Source organism: Rhagoletis pomonella, unplaced genomic scaffold (genome assembly GCF_013731165.1).
Source record: "Rhagoletis pomonella isolate Grant_MI unplaced genomic scaffold, Rhpom_1.0 Rhpom_scaffold_00001, whole genome shotgun sequence".
Taxonomy (NCBI): Eukaryota; Metazoa; Arthropoda; class Insecta; order Diptera; family Tephritidae; genus Rhagoletis; species Rhagoletis pomonella.
In genome coordinates, this window is record NW_023458555.1 from 9,503,208 (window position 1) to 9,512,795 (window position 9,588).

A 9,588-nucleotide genomic window follows, 5' to 3' on the forward strand; every position below is an offset into this window, starting at 1 on the left:
ACAAACATACATACACACATATGTATAGAAAATGGTATTAAGCGCGCAGTTAATGTTTGTTGTATAAGCGGCTAACCATTTAAGCGCCTTTTAACGACAAGCAGCATTTCGTTTGATATGACCGCACATAATAACGTTTGGTTACGTTGCGAATGTTGGCGGATGTGTACGTCAACATACGTACATATGTATACGCATTAATGCATTTTGCACACCCACACACACATTCGTACACATACATATATATGTATGTAGTACATCTCCAAACGCACTTAAATAAACTCTCACAAACTTTCCAACTCATTCTCTGGCTTCCGTAAATGTCTCCTTGAAAAGATATGCTGACACATGGCCTAGTAAATATTACAGCTCGTATGGCAACGCCTATGCAAATATTTTTACAAGTGCAGGACTGATTTATTTGTATTATGTCGTTTTGCCATATAACTCTTTTTTTTTTTTGGTTACATTGCCGTTTCTGCCGCGCTCCAATTTCACGCAAGTTGTCCATTTTGTTACGCTTTGTTCCCCGACATTTGCCTCTGTTGGATTTTTATGCACCGAATGCCTCCGACACGTGCGCCAGGGTATACGCAAAAAACCTGCATACATGTATAGTGCACATATGTATATAACTGCGAGCATTTGTATTTGAATACATACATCAACTTGCATTTGTCTGCACGCGTTGATGTGGAAGTATTTTCCACGAGTGTTGCGGCTTTGTGAATCGTTTTTTTTTCTTACTTTATTTCTTTGTTTGAATTAATATCCCAGTGGACGCTCTTTATTATTCACAGCCCGTTATGAGAATAATATGACCAAATAAATTGTGATGGTAGCGAGGTAGGAAGGTACTAAAAATATTCCACTCATTCCGAAATAATTAAAGAGATTGCTTGCGTAACCAAGTGCATATATATCCTACATATAGTTAACAGAGATTGGAAAGCTTGTAGACAATAAGATTTTCTAAAGGCTACAAAAGAACACCAGAAACATTAATAAAAAAACTACTAACAACAAGCATATGGAGGTTCGAAAAAATTATAGCCCCGCCACATATAAACAAGTTATCTTAATTTATTGTTTTTGTTATTAAATTTAAGTTATTTTCTTTTTAAATATAGTTCATTCTTTAACAAAAACCGTGAATTTTTAATTTGCAAACTTTGTGCAATGTTAAGAAAAAGTTTAAAAATTTTCGTGAAATTCCGAGTTTTTTAATTAGTTTCATAGAAAAATTTTGAGTACGCAATTTTTTTTGTTCATTCAAATTATTGTGCATTTTTTTATAAAAGTTTGAAACTTGGATTTGCATGGTTTTTTGTTTAAAAATTAACTACACTAAAACAAATAACTAAAATTAAATAACAAAAAATAAAATAATTGTGAAAACTTGTTAATGTGTGGTGCGGCTATAACTATTTCTGATTTGTACAATAAAAGCCCCGAATAAATGAAAATAATAAAAATGTACAGTTGCCACCTTTTGAAAAATTTTAATTATTTAAAGTAAAAAAATTAATGAAATATAACAATTTGGGTATCAAACTTATGAGGGTTAAGACGGCTTAATTTTGAAAATATTTTTGAAGATATTTTTGTTTCAAAAATTCCATTAATAAGATAAATGTCATATTATTCCAATATGGGCATCAAACTAAAGAGGCTTAAGGAAGCTTGATTTCTCTTGATTTATTTGAAGAGGGTTGCAACCTGTTTCGAAAAATTTAACTGCTAAGGAAATTAAATGTAGTAGTATGGGTGTCCAACGAAAGTGGTTTAAGAAAGCTTAATTTGTAACATTTTTTTAAAAGGGTTGCCACCGGTTTGAAAAATTTGAATTCAAATAAATCGATACGAAAGCTGTTTAACAAAACTTTGGCTTAGAAACATTTTGCACCAATCTAAAAAGTTAAGACTAAACATTTAAAAATAAATGAAATATTGCCATATCGTACATGGCGTATGAGCAAGATTTTCCATGTTAGAAATATTTTTCATTATTTCTGTGGCTTGAAAAAGTACTTTGCTTTTGCTGTCAATTTTCTTGAAGAAATAAATATAGGAGCATTTTTTCTGATTTAAGAAATTTTGATAGAAGAAAATAATCTTTCCCTTTCTTGTGCCTCATTTTGTATGAATTTTTCGTTTTTCTTGAAAGCTGCAAACAGCCCTCAAAGTTTGAATTTTTTCCATTCGCAAATGAAAATATCTTGGGAAATTAGTCTGCTGACCTAGAAAAACGGAATACAGATCCGTAATCTACGACTCAAAATTAAGTTTACGTGTATCGGCGTTTTTTGTGTCATTTTAGCGTCTCTACAGTGTTATCAATCGAATTGTTCAAAAACTCTTTGAGAGAGTTGCCACTGATATTTATTTTTAAACTGAGGGTTATAGTAATTGAGTTGAAATACAAATTATGAATTGTTTACGAAACGCAAAATATTGAAAATATATAAGGAATCATAAAAACGTAAACAATTATTAAAATATCAGATGAAAGCTGTTTGCAAAGACTTTGATGGAAACTCAACTAAACTCACTGGTTTACAGCAAAAATGTTCTGTGAATGCCACTATCCAATTCCTATGTAGAATTGCTCGGTAATTCCGAATATCGAGTCAATTTTTTTTTTTGCGGATACGTTTTCGAGATATTTTCAATTTAGCGTTATTCAGCTTAAAACAAAAATTGGTTCCTTTTAATCACGTATATCTTACGAACCAATTTAACAATCTTAATATAAAATATGGCAAATGAAAGCTAATAAAACCGTATACACATCGTAGCTTATGTCTCAATATCAATATCCATCTTCGTCCTTTCATTCGACTTCATATTCGTCGTCGTATTCGACTTCATATTCAATTTCGACTTTGTATTCGATTTCGTTTTCGTATTCGACTTCCTAATATTCGTCTACAAATTTTTATTCGCCTTCATCTACATATTCGTGTACGTCTTAATGTTTGCCCTAGCCTTCGTATTCGTCTTCGTTTTGTCTTCGCGATGTCACGTCAGGAATTCTACCAGCTGTACAACATTGCATGTCAGGGCTTTCATCCGGAAGCTACCGGAATCCATTTAGCCGAGGTCAAGCATTCCCTAACAACTTTCGAACGGATAATAAGCAATCGTAGAACTCTTGGCTGTCTTAGTAGACATATACTTTTCTAATTGATATTACATATTATAGTACTTGGCAAAACACCGCTAACTCCATCATCCACCTTCGAACCAGTTGTGAATATATTTACAGAAGCTCCGTTCCAGAGGGTGTCAATCTTCCAGCCTCGCTACACACCTTTCAGTTTCATCAAGTATGAAGTCGGAAATTTCGATCGCCGCGTGACCATTCGTCGGTTCGCAAAAGGAAACCAGTGCGAGGGCGGAGCGATATGTGGCAGCCTTACCCGCCTTGTCTACAGCTTAAACGCTAAGCATGTCGTATAGGCCTAGAGGGGAAGTGTTAGATAATAAATATATACATGTTAAATTAAATATTGATGTTAAGAAGCTATACAAACATTCGGTTCTATTTCGTAAATACCAAAAGCTAGCCAGCCATTTGCGTCTACATTATAAACTCAGCAATATTTATTCGTCAAATTTACTCGCAGTGTAGTGGTCCCATAAATTGTTTGCAAAGTGCGAATGAATACAACAATAACCTCTCACGAATTACACACCTTACAACTCATTTCATATTCTGCTTTCTAATTGTTTGCAATCGGATACTACGTACTTACTTATTTACATAACGGTAAACGTATGAATACTTTAAGGTATGGAAAACTATATTTACGCTTATTCGGTTGCGCTTGCTTGTGTTTACCTTCAATGAAAGTTAAATATTTGCTCGGCTTTGGATAATGAGGCGAGTGTATTGGTATATATTTATATGTACATATGTAGGTAGGTATTTTATTTTTTTTTAATTTGAATACGCAAAAGCTGCACAAACACTATTTGCGTATTAACTGACATACATACACCGTTGTTGCATTCATTTAGCAGAATTTAGCAAATTTCCGTATACTTTTCCATTTCGTTGTCGCTCGAACAGCGTTTACATTGTCATTAGTTTTGTTATCGCTTCAAATTGTTGTTGGTATTTGCATTCCGCTTTTAACAATTAAACCTTTAACTACGTAAGTATTCGCTTTTCCCCCGATTGTTTATAAACACAAGCAGCGTGGTTTACGAGTCAAAAAAAAAAAACCAAGTAAACACGGTCACCTTGCTAACTGCCGACAGCAACAATGCCAAAAACAACAAATCTGTACACTAAAGACGGGGTGCTGTCGACCACTTCGACCTTTTCACTCATCTATTGTTCTGTTTTTTTTTAATATATTTTTCTAACATTCTCTACATTCCTCTTGCTTTTCTTAACTTTTTGTTCGTCCTTCTCTGTCTGTCTCGTTTTTCACCTTTCATTATCCTTTTATTTTAACTAGTTAAACCTTCGACCTTGTACATTTTCGTTCTCTCTCGTCGTCCCTTTCTCATACAAATTCAACCTCATCGCTTCGCCTCAGCAGTCTGCTTTTGAAACTTTTTCCTTTTGTTGTTTTTGTTTTATTACCACCACTGTTGTTGAATTGTTGTGGCTTGTTTTGTTATTTCTAGCCCGCGTCATGTCTTTTATGCCATTGTTTTTGTTGCTTTCAATTTAGCTCTTCACTGCTTCTTTTATTTTAATACAATTGGCATTTGTTTGCCTTATCCAGCTAATTTGGGTAATTAAGTGTTTTGGCGTAGCGTACATTTAGGCGTTTTGTAGGCTGTTTGAGTGTGTGTGGGAGTGTTTTTCAATTCGAAAAAATTGCCACTTTTCAGTTATCTAACGTAAGCAAATGCTAAATTAATGATGGCTATAAAGTTGCTTTTATGCATTTTTTGTGTCCCAGTTGGCACTTTGATGTATTTTCTTGGTATTTAATGAGCCTCTGGGTGATGTGACACAAGTTAACAAATGCAGAACAGCTTCTCGGTTAACTCCTCTAAAACGAAAATGGCCATGTTCATAAAAAACACAAAACTTCTCGCTTCTGATTTAAATCACCACTCCGCTGAGAAATACTACCTAGGCATCATTCTTGATTCTAAATGCAATTGCGAAAAGAATTTGATGGTGAGATTCAAGTAGGATCTTGCGGATTACTACACCTGCTAAATAGCTTTTGCAAAATTTTGAGGACAGCCGCCATACATCACCTATGGTATGTACATCACAGTCAACTGACTGATTGTAGTAACCAGTGGAGCTCTATGTAGTCTAGACAAGGGAAGAGCAAGAAAATAATTCGGAGAGTACAAAGACTCGCATGCCTCGGAATGAGGCACCTCAAACGGGGATTTGCAAGATCTTTCACTGAAACCGTTGCACTCTCTCGTTCATCGATTGGCCGCAAAGGACGCCCTCGGGCTTAGGAAAGCCAATATGTGGAAAACAACTCACTTTGGGTGCGCGAAAATGATGAGTAGTTTAAAAATAGATTCAAAGTTTACTCAGAATGCGGCAATGAAACTCGTACGTACGTTCGATTTACGACAAGAGCAGAATTAAAGATGATAGTACACTGACTGTGCAAAGATGGAGCAGGAAACCGGCGCTGGTCTCTATTGGGAAGACTGGCATATCCTGCAGCTAGTCCTCTACTAAATGCACCGGTTCCAGCAAGAAAAGCCAATGTATTCGTCGATAGCCAAGCGGCATTGTAGGCAATTGGATCTAAGGTACTGAAATAAGGGATTATATGGAAACACGCGATTTGGTATTATTAGCCCATTTTAACGTCACTCTTTGCTGGGCTCGCGGACAATGTCGAATTGAAGCAGTTAATGCGTAGACGAGATATGACTTTGAGATGCCAATCAATAACCGAGACTATAGAACCGCCGAGTAGCAATATTCTGAAGACGATTGATGTATATACAAAATCTCTGACAAATTACTTATAAACCGAAGGAGGTGATTCTGTGAACTCAAAACATTAGGGGCGCGGCTAAACGTGAAACTATGGAAGACTTTCTGAAACTCAAAAGATTAGCAGCTAGAAGAGATCTTACCGGAGTCATTGCAGGACACTGCGATGCTCCAACTATGCAAAATATCAACTGAAGCTAGCACGTTGGGAATGAAGAGGAATCATTTGACCACTTTCCGGACCAAGAATCGAAGCAACTCAATCGACTGCGGCAACAGTTCTTCCCCAGTCTGACAGATATAGAGAATGTGGAACTACTAGACTTATTCAACTTTATTTAGGATATTAAATGGCTCAAGTGGTTAATGTCTGAATTATTCTTTAGTTTCTCTTTCTAAAGGTCAGGGAAATAAGTCTTCTCCACAAGAGACAACTAGCATGTCGCCAAGTAAAAGTATGACACTCACCATACACCTTACAACAAAAAAGGTTGATATCACACTCAACTCATTTTCTCAGTGACAGTGCTATTTGTCAGATACTCCGCAGTGTAGCCTCCAGAGCCTTCCACGAATTCCGCTAAGCCAGGTGATGGTTGGTCGATGATATTGCTTGAGTGTTTGACTTTCAACTGCGTAATAGCCCTTCCATAACATAGCCTCTTTTTGATGAATTTTCCATGAAGTCTAGTGAATATTCATTATTTAACGTCTAACTATTTAGAAGAAAGTCATGGAGCGCAGGAGGAGTGAACATCCGAAAAGCACAGTCAAACGCACCTTAACTTCGCTTTCACTTGACTAACACCGATGCATATTTACTAGTTATGCATATGGTAAAACTACATAACTGTAACACATTTGTAGGTTATTCACCCGTTAGCCCATTTTCTAAGCCTTTGGCGTATTAGAGAATAATTTACGTATAGTAATCATGTATAAGAACACTAATATTAAAGTAATTGCTTTTCACATGTAATTCTTCAAATAAATTGGTTGCCCTCATAAACCTACCTACAACGTACATGTGTGCATTGAGCTTGTGTGAATGTTCTGTTATGCTATTTTTAGCATGACATGCGTGCTCGCCATGCATTATTCCTAAAATAAAATTGAAACATATTAGCGCATAAATACATATGTATGTATACACACATTTTTCTAAGCCAAATTGTGATGGCAGAATTCATTTCAAATATAAGTGGAAATACCTTGCTGGTATTATGAAAAACTTAAAAGCACGTAAAATGTTAGAACAATAAATTCGAATATAAAAAAAACGGATTTTAATTTAAAGCTATTATTTATAGTGAGATGAAAGTTGTACCTAGTATATGTAGTACAGTTAATGTCACAGCTGCTAAAGTCTTAACGTGTATTGAAATGTTTTTTGCATTTTTTTTTGTTTTGTCAGAAGTAGGCACACAAAACAACCATGAAACGGTCGAAAGTACGCGAAAAGTTTAAATTTAAAAGTGCAAAGAAATCCCGATTTATGCAAAAAAAAACCGAAAAGTCCCTGAAAAATCTGAAAAGTTTCAAAAACACGTTTTAAAAGACTCCGAAATAGCATGAAAAGTTTCGAAATAAATTGCAACAAAATCCCAACAATTTTCATTCAAACTGGAAACGGTCGAAAGCCTCGAATAAATCATAAATCCCACAAAATTACCAAAAAAAAATTCCGAAAGGTCCCGAAAAAATCAGATAAACACCGAAAACGTGTTGGCAAAGATCCCGAAAGCTCACGAAAAGTCTGGAAATAAACCTCTACAAAATTTAAAAATTTAAATTCAAATTTTATTTGAATACCCTGTTTTACACGAAAATATATACATATCTTAAACTAAATCTTAATCTGCCTTACCCTGAGTATCCCCGAGTTAACCGAAACTTTTTTAACCGCCCATAGTAAATACATGGAAACCAAAAGTGAAAAGTAAACCGATTCGGGGACAATGAAACTCGTGAAAAGGCTGAATAACTAATGCTAGGGTGATTAACTTTTTTGTTGATGCTAACCCAAAAATTGCGAAATGTGCGGAACACAACACGTGGCAAGTCGAAAATTCTCAAACGAGGTCCAAATGCCCTGGAAACGAACGGAAATATAGGCAAAATTAAGGTTTGATTGAATGTTGAATAAGAAAATTCCTGAATAATTTCCAGTTAAACACGAAAAGTCGCGAGAAATCCCGAAAGCCCCCCATAAACTTCCAATAATCCAGTAAACCTTCGGGAAAGCCAAAAAATTCCGGGTTTTTCATTTTTTGTTCAGTTAATTTTTTACTAATTTTCGAAATTTCGCCTTTTACTTTTTTTCCAAAAAACGTCCATTTTTCGAAAAAAAAGAAAAAATCCTTTGTCAAAAAAAAGCATTATTTTTCCTACAAATAAAAAGCAAAAAATGTTTCTTTTGCATTTGTTTGATGTGTTTGAGATTCATAGTTTTGTTATAGATGTTATACGAGCGGACTCAAATAATACCTTCGAAAAATTGGAAGGATCAATACTTGGTTTCAAAACCCTAAAAATAACTTAAACGATTATTTAAGCTTGGAAATTTTCGCTTTTCCTACCCAAAAAAAAAATCTGCAATAAAAGAAAATTTGTATGTTAGATATTCCTTAACCGATTGAAAATTCATCATGACTATCTATTGAGCGGGATAAAACATGTGAATCTAAATCCAATTAGCAGCGTCTAAGCACGTTTGCTAAATATTTGAAATTAAAGCTTCGAATGTAGGTATGTATGTATGTAGTATGTGCATACCTAATTGCATAACGCATACCCAATGCACCCCTCCTCCAGTCAGCTCTAATAGCACATATTCGTGTTATGGCTGATGTTCAATATTAAAATAATGAATGTAATATTCCCTTTATGGCATTTCGTGCTTCTCCCCCTTAAATATTAGTCTACTTTGTAAGCAAAATTTACCAAAAACAAATTAGGAGAACATGTATAACATACGAATTAAAAATTAAGGGAAAAACCAATTGCACAGCTTATTCCGAACATATGTATATGTACATAGAGATACATATATACATATATGCTCGTATTTATGGCAAGCAGCCAAAAGGCATTCGATACCTCGACATGTGTTAAATTGTGAAAAAGGTACTAGATATGTGTTTATCAAACATTTGTATGTATGTATGTATGTAGCTCAAAACCGTATGCCATTCAAAAAATTAGCAACAGTATGCAAAAATCTCAGGCATTCAATCTAAAATGTACGGTTTGCTCTTATCGGCTAACAACAGCCTCTTCAATTTTATATCCTAATCACAGAGATGAGAGGCGCTCATTATTCATACTTACGCGTACATACATACATACATACATACCCTGCAAAAAATGCGACCAATCCCGGATGCATCCGGGATCAATCGCCGAGGAACATGCGACTACTACTATTTTTCGTCTCTTTGTATGGAACGAATTGATCGCATTTGTTCGAGCATGTCCTATGGAGAGACTAATTGTACCCTTTTTATACCAGAACGGGTATAAATGTAGATTAATCGCCTTCTGTACCCGGATGGGTATGCATGTAGATTAGTCGACTTCTGTACCCTGACGGGTATACATGTAGATTAGTCGCTTCTATAGCTGCACGGGTACAAAAGTAGATTAGT